Genomic DNA, 21,456 nt, shown 5'->3' with positions numbered 1-21,456 from the left:
TTTTGCGGTACACGGGCCTCTCACTGTTGTGGCCTCTCCCGTTGCGGAGCACAGGCTCCGGACGCGCAGGCTCAGCGGCCATGGCTCACGGGCCCGGCCGCTCCACGGCATGTGGGACCCTCCCGTACCGGGGCACGAACCCGTATCCCCTGCATCGGCAGGCGGACTCTCAACCACTGCGCCACCAGGGAAGCCCGATATGTCTTTTAACTAAGAAAATCCCAGGCTGTAGCTGAGAGCACCACTGCTTCCATTGGACACTATAAAGCTTCTTAGGTTTTAGAACTTAGTTCTTGTTTTTAGGTTTTAGAACTTAGTTCTTGTCTTTAGGTTTTAGAACTTAGTTCTTGTCTTTAGGTTTTAGAACTTAGTTCTTGTTTTTAGAACTGACAGTTTCCTTATTTATATGTTTTGATCAGAGTGAGTGGTTTAGTTTCATCCCACAATATGTGGGATGATATGTGATGGGGTGAGTCAGCCCATCACGTATCAAAATATGGACACATATTGAAGTTCATCTTAGGAAGATACTTTGACTTGCCAGTGCCAGAGAACTTGTCAGAAATGCTTATTCCAGGACCCCAACCCAAACCTACTGAGTCCAAAATCTGATGCGGTTATGCTGGGGAAATCTGAATCAGTTGATGGGACCCAGCAAGCTGCATTCTTATAAGTTCTCCAGAAGATTTTAAAGCATATTATAGTCTGTGTCACTGCTCTGGACCCAAAAGTAAAAATTGATGAAAAAAAATCTATAAAGGGAAACCAAAAAATAAACAGGAAGAGAACTTCAAAGAAAGCATTCACTTTCTGTCTAAAACAATGAATGAATATTTTGGGGGACTATAATTGGTAAATCTTCTTTCCCTTTCAGTTATCCATTGAACAGATACTTGTTGAGAATCCAGTTAATGCTGCCAGGGACTGAGCTAGGTGTGGCATATTCAACAAGGGAAAAACAACTGTGGTTTAAATTTTTTTTTAATTAGTGTTCATCTTACAGCTAAATACTATGTTGTGGTTTTGGAGAATTAGAAGGGCTTGACTGATGATGGTTCAAGGGCCAGTTGAAATCCTTGCTGAGCCCTCCTGCAGGAAGTATGTTGAAAGGTGTGGCTGTCTCAGCCTGACCATGAATCCTAAATTCCTGGGACACAACAGTCTTCCTAGGACACACGCCTTTATTCACTAGGGAGAATTACCACCCATGAAATGTCTCACCAACGAGCTCCGTGTAACAGAAATATCAACCCCATTTGATTCATCCTGCACTGCCCATTCTAGCTGAAGGGGCGATGGCTTTCTGTCTCTCCATCCATCTTGCTTCATGATCCCTTGGAGCTCAGCTAGAGAAATCATCCCTCGGACTCTGACATCTTTGAAACCCAAGTGCATTTCACTCAAGTGCCGGAAATGTCAGAACTGCCTCTGCTGATTCTTCTTTCTCTTATTTTATCTCTAGCACACCCCTTGTTGCACTGTTTACCAGTTTTATCTTCTCTCCCTGACAGCACTTTTTTTTTTTTTAGTTCTGTCCAGCCTTTGAAAACATTGCTTCTCCTGTTTTGTTGCCCCTCGTTGCTAGCTCCCTGGGTTGCCTTGACCACCGCTTATCTCAAAGGTGTTGCACATGTCTTGTGTTTTGTTAATAATGCATCACTCTCATGATCAGGGGCAGACAGGCCCAGGTCTGGCTACCTAAGCTGGAGGTTTATCCTGCTGACTTGGGTCTCCTTTGATGTATGAGGACATTTGCGGCTCAGTGACAGAGTTTTAGCTTCTCAGAATTCAATGCGCACTGTGTGCCTTTTACATTCAAGAGGAGCCAAATGAAGAAATAGCCCTCTTGCTTCTCACTTCTAATTTTTGCCTAAGCGCCCTCTGATGCCATCAGTGTAAAGGAGCGGTTCTTTTGACAATGGATAATATAATTTCACTAAAGAAAACCAAATAATATCAGTCAGGCTGAATGTAGTCATTCATAAGGTCTTAGGCCGCTTTTTATCTCTCCCCTTTGCCTCATGTTATATTTGCATAAATGGTTCTTTAATGTGAGGAGAATTGGCTGAAGGTAAAAACAAGTCAAATTCTGAAACAGGTTTAATGCTTGGTAATCACTTGTTGATGTTATGATTAAATACACTATTAATCTATTCTTTAAAGCTACATAGTCAAAACCAAGTACTATGAGTGGATTTGTTTAGAAGCCTGCAGTATGCAGGAGTGCTGTCTGAACTCACCTGTGGGTTGCGTTGGTCCAAAGTCTACTGCCCCAGAGAGTCCAGAGAGGGAAATTAACAAAGGGTAATTCAGATGCCCTGACCATCCATCTTTCAGTTTCCCTCTGCTCTGTAACATCTGGCCACTATCAGCAGTTTAGTCCTGTCCTCTGGACATAGACAAATAAATAAAAGCACAAACGGATTTGAAGTGAAGCACAGATGTATATATGTATGTATTTATTTTCCCACCTTTAATGGTGAGGCAATCAATTGAGCCTATTTTTGTTAATGAGGTTTATGAATGATATGAGGATTTTATTCTTTTTTAATATTCTTAAATTTATTTAACCAGGTACTTGAAAGATATATATCTACAACAATTTATAGAAAATCTATTAATTAGAGTTACTTTGTGTTAGGTAATATTTTAAAATAAAGTTCTTTTGCCTTCATTGAAACCCTTGGGTAGAGGGAGTTTTAATTACAGAATCATGCTTGAGTATAGTATCAATTTCTTATATGTCTATAGTACTCATGTTGATTTCATATGCATTCATTCACTTGAATCTCATTTGAGTAAAAAGGGCAAGGAAGTTATTATTAGTCCCATATTACAGATTAGCTAATGGAGACTCAGAGATCAGTGGATGCTGGGACTGCGTTTGACCTAATTCGGTGCTCTTTATAGCATATAAAGTTCAATTTTGCATTGCTTACGGTGTACAACAATTTGGTAAAGAAACACTTTCTTGGATGCACTTAAAATTGCTTATCCACCACAACAAAAAAACATAAAGAGAACTCTGTGTGAATTATAACACATTAGGAATGTGTTTTATGGTAATTGATGGAAAAGCAAAGCTATAAAAGTCATAGCACAATTGTGGACAATCAAGAGATGGTTTTTAATCTGTCCTTTACATTTAACTCCAGACTTCTTTTCTAAATCTGATTGATTTCACTTTGTCATCAACAATAATTAACTCTCTTGTACTGGTCAGTCCTGTTTTTGTCCCTTTCAAAGCAGCAAATCAAATGGAATTCTGTCATGTTTTAGAATATAGCCTTTGATACTGGTTATGCGCTGAGACTCAACTGCTGTCTTTTTCCCTGTGATCTGGGCATGACAGCTGAACCTGAGTATGGCAATCACAGAACACCAAGGTGCTAAAAATCCGTGCCTGAAGGTCCAGGGGACACAAATGAGATGAAAAGCATAAACTACTAATACAATATGAGATGTATGGCTGTTTTGATTATTGGTTAGCGGAGTTTCTCGCAGAATCAGAGAATCTTAGAAAATCTTTAGAAATAATTGAGTAATTATAGCATCCATCTTCTGATCAATACATAAAATCCCATATTTCTCTATTGTAAGCCTTGGATTTACCTGTGTAGCTAGCTAGGTAGCTAGACTTAGGTATACTTTTTTTTTTTCTTTTTTGGCTATGTGGCTTACAGGATCTTAATTCCCCAGCCAGGGATTGAACCCGGGGCCACAGCCGTGAAAGCGCTGAGTCCTACCACTGGACCACCAGGGAATTCCCTGACTTAGGTATACTTTAGACCACTGGTTCTCAAGTGGGAATAATTTTGTCCCCCTGGGGACATTTGACAACGCCTAGAGATAGTTTTGGTTGTCACAGCTGGGGGTTGTTAGTGAGTAGAGGTCAGAGATTCTGCTAAACATCCTACAATGCATGGGAAACCCACCTCCCCACACATTCCCTCCATCCCTGCCAACTAGGAATTATCTGGTCCAAAATGTCAATAGCACCCAGTTTGAGAAACGTTGATATAAACAAAATAAGTTGCTACAATTACTCATAAAATTCCACTCCCTGTAAAACCATTTTTTGAGGAAATACATCAATTAAACAGTGGTGATACGCTGCATTAAACTATTTTAGATAATTAAATCGGTTCTCCATTTCACTTTAGGCTTGTGTGCATATGTGACAGTGTTAATAAACCAACAGATTTCAAAATTTTTCTGACAGAGACCCTTTAAAAAGGCAAAATAATTAGGAGCCTTGCAACCTTTTGGTTAGTATTTGCCACTTCCTAAATGCATCACAAACATTTTTGTCGTAAAGTTAGAGCGAGGTGATGTCCACAATTTTCTTGTTAACATCTTAAGCCTCAGACACCTGGTCACTGCCCCACCCCTCTGAGCTCCCTTCTCTCTGGTGCTTCCCTGATTCGCCAGTAACAGCTCCTTCCTCTGAGTTTTGATAATGTTTTCTACTCCCGGACCTTAGCATATATTCCTGATACCAGTAAATCTACGCATGTGTATGTATGCCCTCCTAGATCAATCAGTTTGCTTTTACTGTTAGTTTTCTTTGCAGAGAATCATAGTACCTTGTGAAGACTAAGAGATTGGGTCTTCTCCAGCTGTTTCCAAACTTGAGTCTTTCTCTCTGGCATTATTAGCTTCTTGCTATGTGTGTACTCATATTGTGGCCCTGTGAGGCCAGTATGAGTTCTGGTGCCTTTTCAGTCCCCTCTTTAATCTGCTCACCTTCTTGCCTGGCTAACCTGTCAGACCTTTGACATTTTTAATATTTCTCCTTCAGCAGTTTTCCCCGCTACCTTGCTGATTGCTTTTCTGCACCAAGAAACTTTCAGCCTAATTTACCAGTGTGAGTGTGTATGCGTGTGTGTGTGTGTGTATGAGAGAGTTAAATAGCCCTGTCTTCCTTCAGTGCCTTCCCTTGCACCCCCCTATGGCATTTCCCTATTTCTGAGCTATCTTTTTCATGGTTGGGGTGGGCAGTAAGAGTTCCAGAATCTCCACTCTGCCTGTTGCCAGTGTTACGTCCTCATCCAGCCCCACGTGGATGGGACCACACACACTAACACTGTCCAATCCCTGCAGCTTTGTCACTGTTTAGAACTGCTCAGATGCTTACCCAGCTCTGACCTGTTTCTCATCACCCTCTTGTAGAGCTGGGCTGCCTTTCCCATTTATTACAACTGTGATTACAGCCCTCCTTCCCGGCCTTCCCTCCCGGGCCACCTGCTCTGCTGCCAGCCTTTGAGATTGATTCTTGCCATTTCCACGGTTGGATTTGTTCTGGCCTCGGTGGGCATGTTCGCTAAAAGGAACATCATTCTTGTTGCCTGTGGTGGGTCAGGAAGCTCCATTATAGACTCCAGGGTGATCACTCTTTTGCGTACTCCCTGCATCAACCTCTATCTATGAGTGCGGGAGCTGTCGCCCAGGGGGAGTTCTCAGGAAATTTCCACCTCCAATAAAAGTCTCTCACGTCTCCCAACAGAACCAGGCAGGCCCTTAGCAAAGCTAGAATGACCCACAGCAGCCATCTTCCACAAGAGTATTTTGTCATTTTCCTTTCTCTTCCTATTCAGCCCAGAGATCTTTCTGGAAACTCTGAGATACCCATCACACATGGATCATACCACCCACTCAGATCTTACTTTTAATGCAACCACTGATTCTCCCCTACAAACTCCGAGGTGAGAACTTGCAAGGATGTTTTCCTAATGCCTAGACATGAATGTCACAAAGGTCTTTTGGGCTAAAGGGAGAAGGAAGGGGTTTGTGGAAATTGACAAGTAATATGTGTGAATATTTTTATAGAGTGTTTTGCAAAGCAAGCCCATTCCCACACTGACTGTTTAACTCAAAGCAGTAGTTCTGGCAATGTGCATTCTGACACAGACCTGAGAGGTAAACACAGTACTGGAGGGACCCTTTTAGTCCCTGGTGAACCGAAGGGCCATGCTGTGACAGGTCTTCGTCACAGTGTTCTGCATTCTTGCTACTGAATGTGTGGCCCATGACTCGCGGCATCTGCTTCATCCGGGAACTTTTTTTTTTTAATTTAAAAAACTTTCCCCTGCTTTATTGAGGTATATTTGACAAACAAAATGGTAATATATTTAAAGTGTACAACATGGTGATTTGATATACATATCTATAGTGAAGTTATTACCATAATCAAGTTAATTAACACATCCATTAGCTCCCACAGCTACCTTTTTGTTTTGAATTTTATTTATTTTTTATACAGCAGGTTCTTATTAGTCATCCATTTTATACACATCAGTGTATACATGTCAATCCCAATCTCCCAATTCATCACACCACCATCCCCACCCCCGCCTCCACTTTCCCCCCTTGGTGTCCACACGTTTGTTCTCTACATCTGTGTCTCTATTTCTGCCCTGCAAACCGGTTCATCTGTACCATTTTTCTAGGTTCCACATATATGCGTTAATATACGATATTTTTCTCTGACTTACTTCACTCTGTATGACAGTCTCTAGATCCATCCACATCTCTACAAATGACCCAATTTCGTTCCTTTTTATGGCTGAGTAATATTCCATTGTATATATGAACCACATCTTCTTTAGCCACTCGTCTGTCGATGGGCGTTTAGGCTGCTTCCATGGCCTGGCTACTGTAAATAGTGCTGCAATGAACATTGGGGTGCATGTGTCTTTTTGAATTAAGGTTTCCTCTGGGTATATGCCCAGTAGTGGGATTACTGGATCATATGGTAATTCTATTTTTAGTGTTTTAAGGAACCTCCATACTGTTCTCCCTAGTGGCTCTATCAATTTACATTCCCACCAACAGTGCAAGAGGGTTCCCTTTCCTCCACACCCTCTCCAGCATTTGTTGTTTGTACATTTTCTGATGATGCCCATTCTAACTGGTGTGAGGTGATACCTCACTGCAGTTTTGATTTGCATTTCTCTAATAATTAGTGATGTTGAGCAGCTTTTCATGTGCCTCTTGGCCATCTGTAGGTCTTCTTTGGAGAAATGTCTATTTAGGTCTTCTGCCCATTTTTGGATTGGGTTGTTTGTTTTTTTAATATTGAGCTGCATGAGCTGTTTATATATTTTGGAGATTAATCCTTTGTCCATTGATTCACGTCATCTGCAAACAGTGACTGTTTTACTTCTTCTTTTCCAATTACTATTCCTTTTATTTCTTTTTCTCTGATTGCCATGGCTAGGACTTCCAAAACTATGTTGAATAATAGTGGCGAGAGTGGATGTCCTTGTCTTTTTCCTGATCTTAGAGGAAATGCTTTCAGTTTTTCACCACTGAGAATGATGTTTGCTGTGAGTTTGTTGTATATGGCCTTTATTATGTTGAGGTAGGTTCCCTCTGTGTCCACTTTCTGGAGAGTTTTTATCATAAATGGGTGTTGAATTTTGTCAAAAGCTTTTTCTGCACCTCAGATGATCATATGGTTTTTATTCTTCAGTTTGTTAATATGGTGTTATCACATTGATTGATTTGCATATATTGAAGAATCCTTGCATCCCTGGGATAAATCCCACTTGATCATGGTGTATGATCCTTTGAATGTGTTGTTGGATTCTGTTTGCTGGTATTTTGTTGAGGATTTTTGCATCTATATTCATCAGTGATATTGGTCTGTAATTTTCTTTTTTTGTAGTGTCTTTGTCTGGTTTTGGTATCGGGGTGATGGTGGCCTCACAGCATGAGTTTGGGAGTGTTCCTTCCTCTGCCATTTTTTGGAAGAGTTTGAGAAGGATGGGTGTTAGCTCTTCTCAAAATGTTTGATAGAATTCACCCGTGAAGCCATCTGGTCCTGAACTTTAGTTTGTTGAAAGATTTTTAATCACAGTTTCGATTTAATTACTTGTGATTGGTCTGTTCATATTTTCTGTTTCTTCCTGGTTCAGTCCTGGAAGGTTATCCTTTTGTAAGAATTTGTGGGACCTAATGAAACTTCAGAGCTTTTGCACAGCAAAGGAAACTACAAACAAGATGAAAAAACAACCCTCAGAATGGGAGATAATATTTGCAAATGAATCAGTGTTTCTCCCTGGGTTTATCCTGCCTGGAACTCTCTGCGCTTCCTGAACTTGGGTGACTATTTCCTTTCCCATGTTAGGGAAGTTTTTGACTATAATCTCTTCAAATATTTTCTTGGGTCTTTTCTCTCTCTCTTCTCCTTCTGGGACCCCTATATTGTAAATGTTGGTGTGTTCAGTGTTGTCCTAGAGATCTCTTAGTCTGTCTTCATTTCTTTTCATTCTTTTTTCTTTATTCTGGTCCACGGCACTGAATTCCACCATTTTGTCCTCCAGGTCACTTATCCGTTCTTCTGCCTCAGTTATTCTGCTATTGATTCCTTCTAGTGTGTTTTTCATTTCACTTATTTTATTGTTCATCTGTTTGTTTGTTCTTTAATTCTTCTAGGTCTGTGTTAAACATTTGTTGCATCTTCTCAATCTTTGCCTCCTTTCTTTTTCCGAGGTCCTAGATCATCTTCACTATCATTATTCTGAATTCTTTTTCTGGAAGGTTGCCTATATCCACTTCATTTAATTGTTTTTCTGGGGTTTTATTTTGTTCCTTCATCTGGTGCATAGCCCTCTGCCTTTTCATTTTGTCTGTCTTTCTGTGAATGTGGTTTTTGTTCCACAGGCTGCAGGATTGTAGTTCTTCTTGCTTCTGCTGTCTGCTCTCTGGTGGATGAGGTTATCTAAGAGGCTTGTGAAGCTTCCTGATAGGAGGGACTGGTGGTGGGGTAGAGCTGGGTGTTGCCCTTGTGGGCAGAGGTCAGTAAATTTGGCCTGAGGCAACCCAGCACTGGAGGCTACAGGCTCTTTAGTGGGGTTAATGGCGGATTCTGGGAGGGCTCATGACAAGGAGTACTTCCCAGAACTTCTGCTGCCAGTGTCCTTGTCTCCACGGTGAGCCACAGCCACCCCCCACCTCTGCAGGAGACCCTCCAACACTAGCAGGTAGGTCTGGTTCAGTCTCCTATGGGGTCACTGATCCTTCCCCTGGGTCCTTATGTGCACACTACTTTGTGTTTGCCCTCCAAGAGTGGAGTCTCTGTTTCCCCCAGTCCTGTCAAAGTCCTGCAGTCAATTCCCACTAGGCTTCAAAGTCTGATTCTCTAGGAATTCCTCCTCCCGTTGCTGGACCCCCAGGTTGGGAAGCCTGATGTGGGGCTCAGAACCTTCACTCCAGTGGGTGGACTTCTGTGCTATAAGTATTCCCCAGTCTGTGAGTCACCCACCCAGCCGTTATGGGATTTAATTTTATTGTGATTGCGCCCATCCTACCGTCTCATTGCGGCTTCTCCTTTGTCTTTGGATGTAGGGTATCTTTTTTGGTGAGTTCCAGTGTCTTCCTGTCGATGATTATTCAGCAGTTAGTTGTGATTCTCGTGCTTTCGCAAGAAGAAGTTAGCACATGTCCTTGTACTCCGCTATCCTGAACCAGTCTTCCCATCCGGGAACTTGTTACAAGTGCAGTCTGTGTACTGACTCTGGATCTACCAAGTTAGAATCTGCATTGTAGCAAGATCCCCAGGTTCTCCCCATGCACATTAAAATGTGAGATGCTCTCTTCTGTTACTGCAGTTAATCTTCAGAATAATCTGAGTTAATTATTAAGTTTCCCATTTTACAGATGGGAAAGCTGATGCTGAGTGATGAAGAGATTTGCCTACTATCCCTGGAAATTGAATTCTCTCTGTACAAAGACTCAAGGCCACATTGTTTTCACTATGTACCATGACTGAATAGGTATTTGTGATTAAGTCAGCATGACATATTTTCCTTTTGAGTACAGTTTTAAATATTAGGAAGGAAAATGTTCTGGTCCCTTTGAGATCTCAAATTGCCAAATGGGAAAGAAATGTTAGTGGGAGATAGGGCCCTTAAAGGCTCAACTAAGCGGAGGCATATAGAGATAGTACCTTCTACCCAAGATGGAAGGGCCAGGTTAGTTTATAGCCACGTGACAGAAAGGGAACACACAGGAGCACTCAACAGACTTTCAGTCCAAAGATGGTCACAGCAAGATAAATTACGTGCTAAGGTGATAATTACCTTGGCCTTTCCTCTGAGTAGCAGCTGGGAATAGGCTGGAACAGATGGAGACAGAAAGAGTGAAAAGATTGTGGGACAGCCTCGGAGGAGAGACAGAGCAACAGTTTGAATACAAGCCCCTGGATGGCTAAAGATCTGGGCACATATTCTGCACATAGGATTTTGTAGGGCTTTTATTCCCTTGCTCTAACTAGAGTTTTATCATTATGAGAAGAAAGAAGAAAATTAATCAGTGAGATTTATTTTCAAATCCTATTTTTGTTGACATCACACAGGAGATTGGTTTATATGTTTTATTTTATGCTATCCCAATTATCTCTTCTCAGGGAAATTTTGACCACTAGGTTCAGGCTATCTTAAACCCAAAAGACCATCCACCTGTATTCAAGAAGAGTGCTTAAATTCAGAACCTCTTTTTCCCTTTCCCTTTCCATTTGTAGCAGATATTACAGTGCCTTCAGAATTCACTCAGTTGAGGCAGTCATCTATTTGAATTTTCATCTGGTCAACTGTAAATGAATATTTAGATGCCAAATACTAAGCTAGACTGCCCCTCACCCACTCCTTTTCCCAAATATTATTATTAAGAGCCAGTAGAAGTAAGAAAGCTTTTAGGTAGAATGGTGACGCATATATAGACTCACTGATTAGACGTCACTGTTGTGACTGCAGTTAACCATCCCTAGTTTGAAAAAACAGATCCCAGAGGCTAGAGTTTCCCTGTGAATTGGCTGCTCACTTTCTCACTTCCCTGCCCCGTAGACAGTGTCCACATCTCCATTGAGTTCTTGACATGCACCAAGCTGCTGATGGGCAATGCAACTTAGAGACATGCAGAAATAACACTGAGCACCATGGGTTTCTGCCGTGCCAGTTGGTCTCTTCGTTCAAATCAAGAGAATCCTAAAGCAGTATTTCTCTATGTGGTGTTGCAACAGATGTTATTTGGGGTTACTAAGAGTGTTGAAAAAAAGGTAGTTGCCATTCTAATTGCCCACTTGGAACCATGAAGTAGAAGTTTATTAATTTTTCACATTAACACGATCTCCTTAGCTCACAGACTATCTTCCTTTTAGAAAAATTGGCAAGATTTAGTCATATGGCTCAAAACACTACACACCGATTGCTCCAAACAAAAGTTTTAAAATGATGTGAGTGGGAGGTACAAACTACTGGGTGTAAGATAGGCTCAAGAATGTATTATACAATGTGGGGAATATAGTCAATATTTTGTAATAACTGTAAAACTTTAAAAATTGTGTAAAATTTTAAGAAAATGTTAAAAAGTAGGAACCCGCAGATCTAAGACATTCGAGGAATTTCAAGCAGAATAAATAAGAAAAAAAATTAAAAATAAATAAATAAAATGATGTGAAAATGGAGGCTTTTAAAAGTTACATTTGGGCACTGATTAAACAAAGGATTCTTTAAAAACCAATCCTCTCTGTAGATTGAGAAGTAAATTAAAATGTGTCGTCTTCACACCTAGAGTGAGGTGACAATAATAAAGCGGTGCTGTGTATTTACTTAGCACTTCGCATTTCCACATGGCACCACTATTTCATTATCATACTGTGCACTCCACCTCTAAGCTTAGCAGATAGTCTACTGCTAAAATGCCATAAAATATATTATGCAGCAAATGGGTTATGGTTTAGGTAAATTTAGGTAAATTACACATGGTCTTGACTGAACAGCAGTGAACCCAAGGGACCCATCATTTCCACCCTTCAGAAACTAGGAAGACTTGGAAAGATCAATTGAAGAGGTGTGAACAGTAGCTAAACACTTTTCCTCTTTTTTCCAGCAAAAGGCATCATGAATTTTCTTTCTACCGATTGAGCTCCTGTTGCTTCTGAAAAGTGTGGGATCCAGATGGGAGAGGAAAATTAGGTCAAAAAAATTAATGTAAATTTTCTTTCAGGTTGGGTTAGGGGTGTGGATCAGAAAAAGCACAAGTAAACATGCCACTCTTTAATATTTTGGCAGAGCGGAGATAAATATATTTATATGATCTAATCACAGGACGAATTGTAGGTGGGCTCTTATTCCAATGATTAAATAATATAGATGCAGAGTACATATCAATAAGAAAACTTAAGCTCAAAGTGAAGAAACATATCATCCAGAATTTAGGAACACATTAGTGGTAGTTTAATTTGGGGCATGGTACTTAATTCCCTGATCTCACATGTTTTCTTTCCTCTACCTCAAATATACATTAGACTGACAAATGGCCTTATTTCAGGTGAGGCTTATGGGCCATTACTGACCTTGCTTCTGTGTTCAAAGTTCCCACATCAGTAATTCCTGGGATAAGACACAACTCCTTTTAAAAGAACACATAGGATCTCGGTTGGGGTTGGGGCTTGGGTGTTGACATTTTAAGATAACAAGGCCTGTTGAAGTTTTAAGACAGATGAATGCACCCTCTTAAATAGCAGGCTTCTTTTTTTTTTTTACATCTTTATTAGAGTATAATTGCTTTACAATGGTGTGTTAGTTTCTGCTTTATAACAAAGTGAACGTTATACATATACATATGTTCCCATACCTCTTCCCTCTTGCGTCTCCCTCCCTCCCACCCTCCCTATCCCACCCCTCCAGGCGGTCATAAAGCACCGAGCTGATCTCCCTGTGCTATGAGGCTGCTTCCCCCTAGCTATCTACCTTACATTTGGTAGTGTATATATGTCCATGCCTCTCTCTCGCTTTGTCACAGCTTACCCTAAGGGACGTGACATAGGACAGGATTTGTCAACAGAGAACTTTTTTTTTTTTACATCTTTGTTGGAGTATAATTGCTTTACAATGGTGTGTTAGTTTCTCCTTTATAACAAAGTGAATCAGTTATACATATACATATGTTCCCATATCTCTTCCCTCTTGCGTATCCCTCCCTCCCACCCTCCCTCTCCTTTGTGACCGCCTGGAAGGGTGGGATACAGAGAAGAACTTTTGTCATCCCTGCATCCATAGAAACTGAGTTCTCGGTAAATACTTGCATATTAAACAGTTTTTCAGTTATAAATGAATGAACAGAGGAATAAATGACAAAGTATAAAGAAAGAAAGAACAAGGGTTTGTATGTTTTCCAAGGAAAGAAGGGACAGCCTGCCATTTACATGGAGATTAAGGCATGAACATGGTTGGATTTAAGAAAGGACAGTGTGACAAAAAGGTGTGAGATCAGAAGCACCAGCTTTTTCTTTTTCACGTGGCCATTGCTGGCTCTGCTAAGAGCAGAATTCTCAGTACACCCCAGTTTGAGCCACACACCCCTTCCATCTTCTTGCCTTTCATCAAGGCTAGTTACAAAGGGTAGAATCTTCGAGAGAATTCCTTCAGACTAATATACCCGCTCACTTTAAACATCTCTCCTGAGAAAGCACTCATGGTCACCTGCTTCAGAGTGAGAATCCACAAGGCTAGTTCTTAGAAAGTAGGAGGGAGTCTCTTGTGGATTTTCTTTCTTTTTATCACTTTTTTCTTTTTGTTTTTAATAAGTGAGGTCGATATTTATAGTGCTTCTACCTCCATTCATTTCAGGCCCGTGAAAAGGACTGTTTGCCTGCCCACTGAGTGTGAATTATGGGGCTGACGTCTAATGATGCAGCTTCCTTTGCTCATTGCCCTCCACAATTGAGAGATGAATTGGAAGAGAGGGATACTGCATAGTAAATATCTCACACAATGGGAACACGCCATTTTGATTTGCTTTTAGTTTTTAAGTGTAAGGTTTGAAAAAATAGCATGTGGCATATAGACATTTTTCTAAATTGCACTGTTAGGAGAACATTAAGTTTGTCATTTCACACTTTCTGAGTCTTAAGCACTATTGCTATATGGGGAAATCAGTCATTTTCTGATGATTCATGTGCAGATTTGTACCAATCAGAATGGACCATAATTATGCCAAGCCTCTTCTTTCACAGGGGTTTGCTGAGGGCACAGAAAAAGGAAAGCTAAAGGAGAATCATCCTTTGTAAGTGTTCTGTGTAAATTCACAAACCATAAAGGTACAAGTAATTTTATAGTACAATGGAAATCTACTTTGAATAGCCTAGTGTTGATATAAACCACAGATACCAATACAGCCATCTGGGGATCACTTGAGAGGGACTTAATGGCAAATCTGTGGGCACATTTATCTTTCTCAAGTTTGCCTTGAGGCTGTGGACATAAGACAATAGTCAATAGCATCTTCTTATGATTAATTTCCTATGCAAATCATTGAGAATATGTGGAATCACTGGCTTTTTAACACTGACTTCTGGAGGAGCTGGCAAGTCAGAAGAGATGTTCATTTGCCTGAGACCCATTTATTTTAAGAAGCGGCAGTCCTTACAGCATGATAGTGAATCAGGAAGGAGACTAACGGGAGGCCCACAAAACGGGAGATTAAAAGTGAGAAATTTGTATCGATTTGTATCGATTCGTGTGTGAAAAAGAGTACTGTGTCTATGTTTTATTCTTCCATGGTTCTCAGGGTGCTCTTTCCTCCAGGTCTATGAAATGTTGTTATAGATCGGCTCTTACTTATTTTATTTTTACCTTAAGTTTTGTCTGGAGTCCATTGTTTTAAATCCGACCACCATTCAAAGAAACTTCCAAGACACAATTATTTCTGTTTGAACAGTCTTCTGCCTTTTTTCTCCTATTCAAAGAGCTGATGGTTGAATTTTTAAACACCAGCATTTTCATCTTCTTCAGCCTGACATAGTCATTTTGGGAAATTTGCATCCATAGAGGTATTTTCTAGCTGGGTTTGATTTGATCACTGCCTTTCTTTAACCTTAAAGGCACAAAAGGAAGTATTCCCAGCACCTTAAGGGAGTCTGGCAAGTAATAGCAAACAAAAGTTCAAGATGGGACAGGTCCCACAAAGGAAAATGAAATGTATTATTCTCACACAACAAGATTAGCAAATCATCCATTAAACCTCAGCCACCTTGCCTTCTTTTTACTCTAATGAGTTTAGTGTGCAGTAATGATGGTCCAGGCTTCATCAGAATTCTGTCAGTGAAGGGGAATTTTCAAGCTCTGTTTGCAAATGAGATCTGCACCATAAACCGTAGTCATCCATCATACAGAAGTAACTTGTGCCTGATAAAAGGCTGTTTGGGCAGAGAGTCAATCAAATGAGCATTATTAGAGCTCGGTATTACACTGTCCTTTAGGCGATGGAGAAGGCCTGTAATACAGCTATGGAATGTGATTTTTTTTTATGCTTCTGTCCCTTTTGGTAAACTAAACTCTATTCTAACGTGAGTTTCTTAGAGTGACATTCATAATCTTTGTTAAAAAAGAAAAAGAGACCTCCTTTTTCTCATCTGACACAAGCAGTTAGAACTGTGTAGAGTTTTCATGATATAGCTAACACTACAAAGAAACGATGTTCCAGCTAGAATTACAATGCGTAATTGTCGGTTATTAATGAAAGGTAGGCTGAGCACTTGTGTTAACTAAATGAAGATAGATGACAAATGTAACTTTTAGTGTAGCTTGGCCATGATTAAAGATCCTAACTATAACAATAGGGTTTTGAGCTGATAAGAGCTTTAGATACCATCTAATTTAGTGGTTTTCTAACTCTTATTTAGTATCGGAGCCCAATTTTCAACCAAATGTTATATGGCATCAGGATATTAAAAAAAATAATCAGAGTTCAGGAGTTCTTATTTAGATACAGGTAGGGGTCCTTCTCAGCCTTCCTTAGCTTACCCCATCCACCTTCTTTGATGGGCACTACTGAAATTTTGAAATATACTGATCTAGCCCATTTTTCTGATTTGCACAGGTGAAAAAAAACTAATGTCCAAAAATATTAATCTGTTTGAATAAGGCACAGAACTTACTAATTGCAAAGCAAATACAAAACTTCAGAAGTCCTTACTTATACATAAATACTTTTTCTGCTGTACACTGCTCCTCCATTATATTGTTCTACAACAAGGCCAAAAATCAAGTACCTGCAGGGGCCAGGCAGTTATCGGGAATACAGCAGCTGGTGAACTGGGAAGCTCACGCCCCACATAAGGAGAACAGCTGTTGACACAGTTTCAGGTGATGCTTGTCGTCAGGAAACTAGAGCCCAGGATTCCTTAACTTCTTAATTAAGCAAACATTGGAAAATCAGAACTTTAGTGAAATAATTATGACTTAATATTTTAATTTAATGGTAGTAATAATAAAAAAAGTACTGTACAGGTGTACAAAACAGTTACGGTCCAAATTCAGCTAGTACCACTAGTCACAATACATAATTGTGTGTTCATTGTTGTGATGTTGTGTTTATCAGAAACACTAAAAATAAAAACATCTTTGTGGTCAGATTGATGAGGTTCATGCCTTAGGTACAATCCTTAACACGCCACCATTAATGTATTCAATAAATACTAATTGAGGATCTATAACACTAACAGTAGCAATAGACCCTTATATATGAAAAGTTCACATTCCCAGACTTCTCAGGGCTCATATTCTCATGAGGGGAGCCAAGTACGCAAGAGATATTAGCAAGAAGGTGAAAAGAGTTAATAGAGATGTACCTATGGTGTGGTGAGGCCACCAAAAAAAAAAAAAAAAAAAAATTAGACGCGCATAGCTCTGCTCAGGAAAAACTTTCCTGGGGAGTCATAAGAATGCAGAGTAGGGCTTCCCTGGTGGCGTAGTGGTTGAGAGTCCGCCTGCCGATGCAGGGGACACGGGTTCGTGCCCCGGTCCGGGAAGATCCCACGTGCCGTGGAGCGGCTGGGTCCATGGGCCATGGCCGCTGAGCCTGTGCGTCCCGAGCCTGTGCTCCGCAACGGGAGAGGCCACAACAGTGAGAGGCCCACGTACTGCAAAAAAAAAAGAATGCAGAGTAGTTACCTAGACAGGCAAGAAAGAGGTCATTCTAGGCAGAAAAAACAGCATTCATAGAAGAAAGTGATTGAGGAAAATTCATGTCTTGATCAAGGAACTGCAAGTAATTTGGCATGACTAGAGGACATGGAGAATGGAGAGAAGGAAGATGTGGGAGATTAGGCGGGAAATGTAGACAACGGCTAGTCCATGAAAGAGTTTCAAATCTGTGCGAAGGAGTCTGGACTTCATTGTGTAACTACTGGGACACTATTTAAGAATTATAACTAGGGTGAAGCCATCACGGTTTTATTCTAGAGTGATGACTCAAATGACACGTATGAATTGGGAGAGATGGAGACGGGAGGTAGAGGGATACGTATTGAAATCTTCCACGTTATCACTGATAAGGGCTGCAGAGGTGGTGAGGTTGGAAGAGTGGAGGGGAGGGATTTGCGCCAGGGGAATTCACAAGCTCTGGCTGCTGATTGGCTGAGAGAGAGAGGAAAAGGAAAGCACCGAGGAGACACACACCAGGTTTCTGGCTGGGAAGTCTGGAGTGACTGTGGCCCATTTAACCAAGGAGGAGACCAAGGAGCTGGATTTGGAGCCTGTGGAGTGTGGTTGCCTGATCCAGATCTGGGAGGGCCACCAGCCTGCCATGAATCCTGTCACTGGCGTGAGGAATTCACCACTAAAATGAAATATTTTCCTAATTTCCTTCAGTACATTTTCCAAAATAAACTATATGACTTTGAAAATCTAAACATCATATTATAAGTGAAAAAAATAGTAATCTTCTTAGAAATAGCCTAGACATTGGAAGACTTTTACACTAAGAAGTTTAGGATCAACTGTTTTTGTTTGTTTGTTTGTTTGTTTTGCAGCATAACACACTTTAGTGCTAAAAACAAAATAGCAAAGCCAATAAATGCCTACCAAACCTGACCAGGAGTACTTGTCAGCTGGTTTAACAAGCATTGAGCTAGAAGGTTGAGACAAAAGCAAACAGAAGTCTTTTCTTTTTTTTGTTCCTTAGGAATCCAAATTTCCCATGTTTGGCACTTGATTTTGCATTTGAATATGGAATAACTGCTTTATTCATAACAGGAGGGAAAGATTGAAAGGTGTTTTTTCTCTTGCTCTGGCTTAGTGTAGTGTTAAACCACATTCCCTTGTGTTCTGTTGTTTTGAACTGTAATCTTTTCCTTCTCCAAAGTGTTTTCTGAGTAATCATCCCCAAAACTCATTGAAACCCTTCAGCTAGACAGCTAGATTCCGTGGCAAGGTGATCTGAGAGAGAGCTATTGACCACCTATATTTTCAAATTAGTATTAACTCTGAACCTTAAGTATGGTTAAGAACTAACATAGTTTCTCTACTCAATAATCCAACAATTATGAACCCACAGTGGGTCACTGTATAATTGGAAAATAATGTGCTCTGTGAGGTCTGTGGATATTTTATAGGCAGGATACCTGTTTTCTTTGCTTTTTTTTTCCTAACAGTAAATGAGTTTCGTAGGGGAGGGACATGCAAGGCAGAGAAAAATGTCAGAGCTGTTGCATGATCATAATAAGGCTACTACTGGGGGGAAAAATGAGAGTGAGAAAACAAACAAAAACCCAAAAGCAAGCTGATAACTAAAGTTCAATCCCTAAATAATACTTTCTTTCAAGGGAATCTGTGGTTCTTGGTAACTAACAAGTAGCAGCCCACTCCATTCCACATAACAAGAACAACAGTAAAGGATAATAATAATTTCCAATGAATGCAGTGGTTACTGCAGCCTCTGATTTAAAATGTAGTTTGGGAACAGCAGGAATATTACCAACGATATTCAATTTTCCAAGAAGATTATCCATAAAGAATCTTGCAGCTGCACTTACTCACCTCTCTTCATAGCATCATTATGCAGACACGAATACTGAGAAAAACACTGTAACGAAATTTGAGAGACTGAATAATACTTTATAAATACACCCACTTTATATATTCACATATATTGTGTGCTCTTCAAATACAAATTTTAAATGTTGTTTATCTGTTACTTCTCTACTTGTGCCTCTATGTGTGTATTCTCTCCTTAAGGTAATAGTACATTCAGATGTTCAGTTTTTCTAATGCAAGAACGGATTTTTAATATGTGAGTGGGGAATATTCCAGTGAAATGAAAGGACAAAAGAAACTCAGGCAAAGCGATGCTTTGCTGGGGAATTGAGATTCAGAGCAGCCTTTGAAATAATTATCCAGGACCCCTGATTGTCTAGTATAATATCTGGCCCCAAGTTGGGGAATCTAGCATTGCAGGTCTGTTGCGGGAGAGTAGTGGCTAAGAGATAATAACTCTTAGGTCTCGTATATTAGAAGGATGTAGAATCTATAGTTTGTAACCTTCTCTGCACTTTTTGTAACTTCAAAATCCCCTTTACTCTTACCCAACAGCTGCAATGTTCATTTTAACTTGAATTAAAAAGGAAAGGTGATAATAAACTTGATAGGATGTTTGAAAGTGTGTATACTGCTATGTACCACCTGTAGGATCCTCCAAGTGTACAATCCCAACTGCACTGATAGAAGTTTCACCATCCTTTTTCTTTTCCTGACTTCAGTAACTCTGTCAACTACCTCTTCAGATCATGTCGGATCCTTCACTGGCTTTTGGCCTTATATTTTATTGGCCCTTGTACATAAATACATCTGAATTGCTGCTTTTCTTGTTTTGCAGATAACTCTAAAGGACGCTTTTTGTAGGACTTCATACTGTGCATATGACACTTTCATTCTACTAGCTGTAAGATTGATTTGTATTCGTGTGTCATTGGTAATCTCATCTGGCATTCTCCTTCTTATTGCTATCTTTTGGTATCGATGCTGTTGTGACAGTTTTCATATAGATGTCAGAGCATCATCCTCCTTTTTACATATTGCTGCCATTAAGATGGGAAAAGGGTACTAGAGCAAACTCACCAGACCCGCTGAGATTCCTTATCTCCTTAGCAGTTCATTTTGAGGTGAGTTGAGCAGAACCTTGTCTCCAATTTTAGATTGTGGGGTTGTATTAGATTCGGCATAATGCCCAGAGAGACATTTGAATTCAGTTGATTGATTTTTGTGGTATAGTCTCAGGAGCACTGTTTGCCAGTTTCCGTCCTCAGTTCTGTCTGAGTAGTTCTGAGAGAGTTATGCTGTTCAGAGTAATAACCTCAGAACAATTTGGAAGCAGTTCCCTTCTCCATATTCTTGAGGACCTCAAAGACTTCAGTCCTCCCATGAAAACAATAATAGTTCTTACAGATGGAAGAGGCGCAGGGACACTTGAGCATGCCCAGGGATTTCAAAAGAAGCAAAAAGGACTCCTTCATAATAAAGCTCACCTCCACCTTGGAGCATAATGCCCTCCCTCTTGTAACCCTTTGATATTATTATTAAGCAACATCATCAACATATCACCAGTGCTAAAGACGGTGAGTGCATCAAAGTAGCCTAAGATGGCTTTTGTCTTCAAGAAATCTTCAGCGTAGTTGGGAAGACTAGGCATCAAATTTTAAAGATTTATATAAATACAAGGCAGCATGTGGTCATTGTCAGTGATTCTGGGGTAGGAGATAGTTACTATATGAGTTGAAAGGTGCAAGACGGCAGTGTATGCCAGGTGGTCGGAGCAGACTTCACAGAGGAGGGGGCGACCCATTTGGACCCCTAAGGCTGGGCTGGCTCAACCTCATCAGAATGGAGGCCATTGGAGTCTGGGGACTGGTAAGCTCGTCCAAGCTTGAAAGTAGAATAGTGCTTTGTTTGGTGGAAAGAGAGAACATTTTTATATAGGGTAGAATGTTCATGAGAGGAAATAGTATTAGATAAGCTTATGGACTTTAATGACTGGCTAAGAATTTTGAATTTTATTCAAGGGAAATTGAGGCCATTGAAGACTTTTGAAAACTTTGGGGAGAAAGTTTTTCTAAGATGTATCTGCCCAGAGCTGATTGAAATGGATAGATGGGTGGGTGATGGTGGTGGAGGGGGAAGAAGGGAAAACTACATTTAATTAGAGTTGAGACATTTCATTAGCGGTTTACAAATGAGGTCCTGAGTGTTCAGATTAGAATGGTGGCAGTACAGTGGAGCGGACATGATCCTTATATGTAGTTTCTACTTAGTGGAACAGGTCATTCTGAATAGTGTGGGTAAATCTTTGGGCTTTTACCTTCCCACCGAATGTCCATATACCTAGTCGTCTCCAGCAATTTGCCAAATGTACTGAAATGAATTTGGAGAATAGTTTCATGGGAAGTAAAATGGAGAAATTAATGTTTGCTTGTTTCTCTCCTTAAATTGGTAGTCTTGATCTCAGAGCCCTTTGAAAATTAGACAAACCTATGGAATCTATTTTAGAAAAAAATACATAGTTATAAGCGAGATTATACATACAGGTTTAGGGGTTTATAGACACTTTGTTGAATGCTAACTTAAGAGATTTAAGAGCAATGTTTTCTTTTTTTTTCTTTTTTTTTTTTTTTTTTTT

General features: G+C 40.2%; 1 protein-coding gene and 1 non-coding gene across 2 annotated transcripts in view; one reads left to right on the top strand and one right to left on the bottom strand.

Moving 5' to 3' along the window:
* DCC (DCC netrin 1 receptor) overlaps positions 1 to 21,456 on the top strand; it is a 1,189,680-nt gene that overhangs the window by 86,576 nt on the left and 1,081,648 nt on the right. The window lies entirely within an intron of this gene.
* TRNAE-UUC (transfer RNA glutamic acid (anticodon UUC)) lies at positions 3,692 to 3,763 on the bottom strand. The gene has a single exon. It is a non-coding gene; the product is annotated as a tRNA-Glu (tRNA).

Source organism: Lipotes vexillifer, unplaced genomic scaffold (assembly GCF_000442215.2).
Source record: "Lipotes vexillifer unplaced genomic scaffold, Lipotes_vexillifer_v1.1 scaffold195, whole genome shotgun sequence".
Classification (NCBI taxonomy): domain Eukaryota; kingdom Metazoa; phylum Chordata; class Mammalia; order Artiodactyla; family Lipotidae; genus Lipotes; species Lipotes vexillifer.
This window is presented reverse-complemented; position numbering and strand designations above follow the sequence as displayed.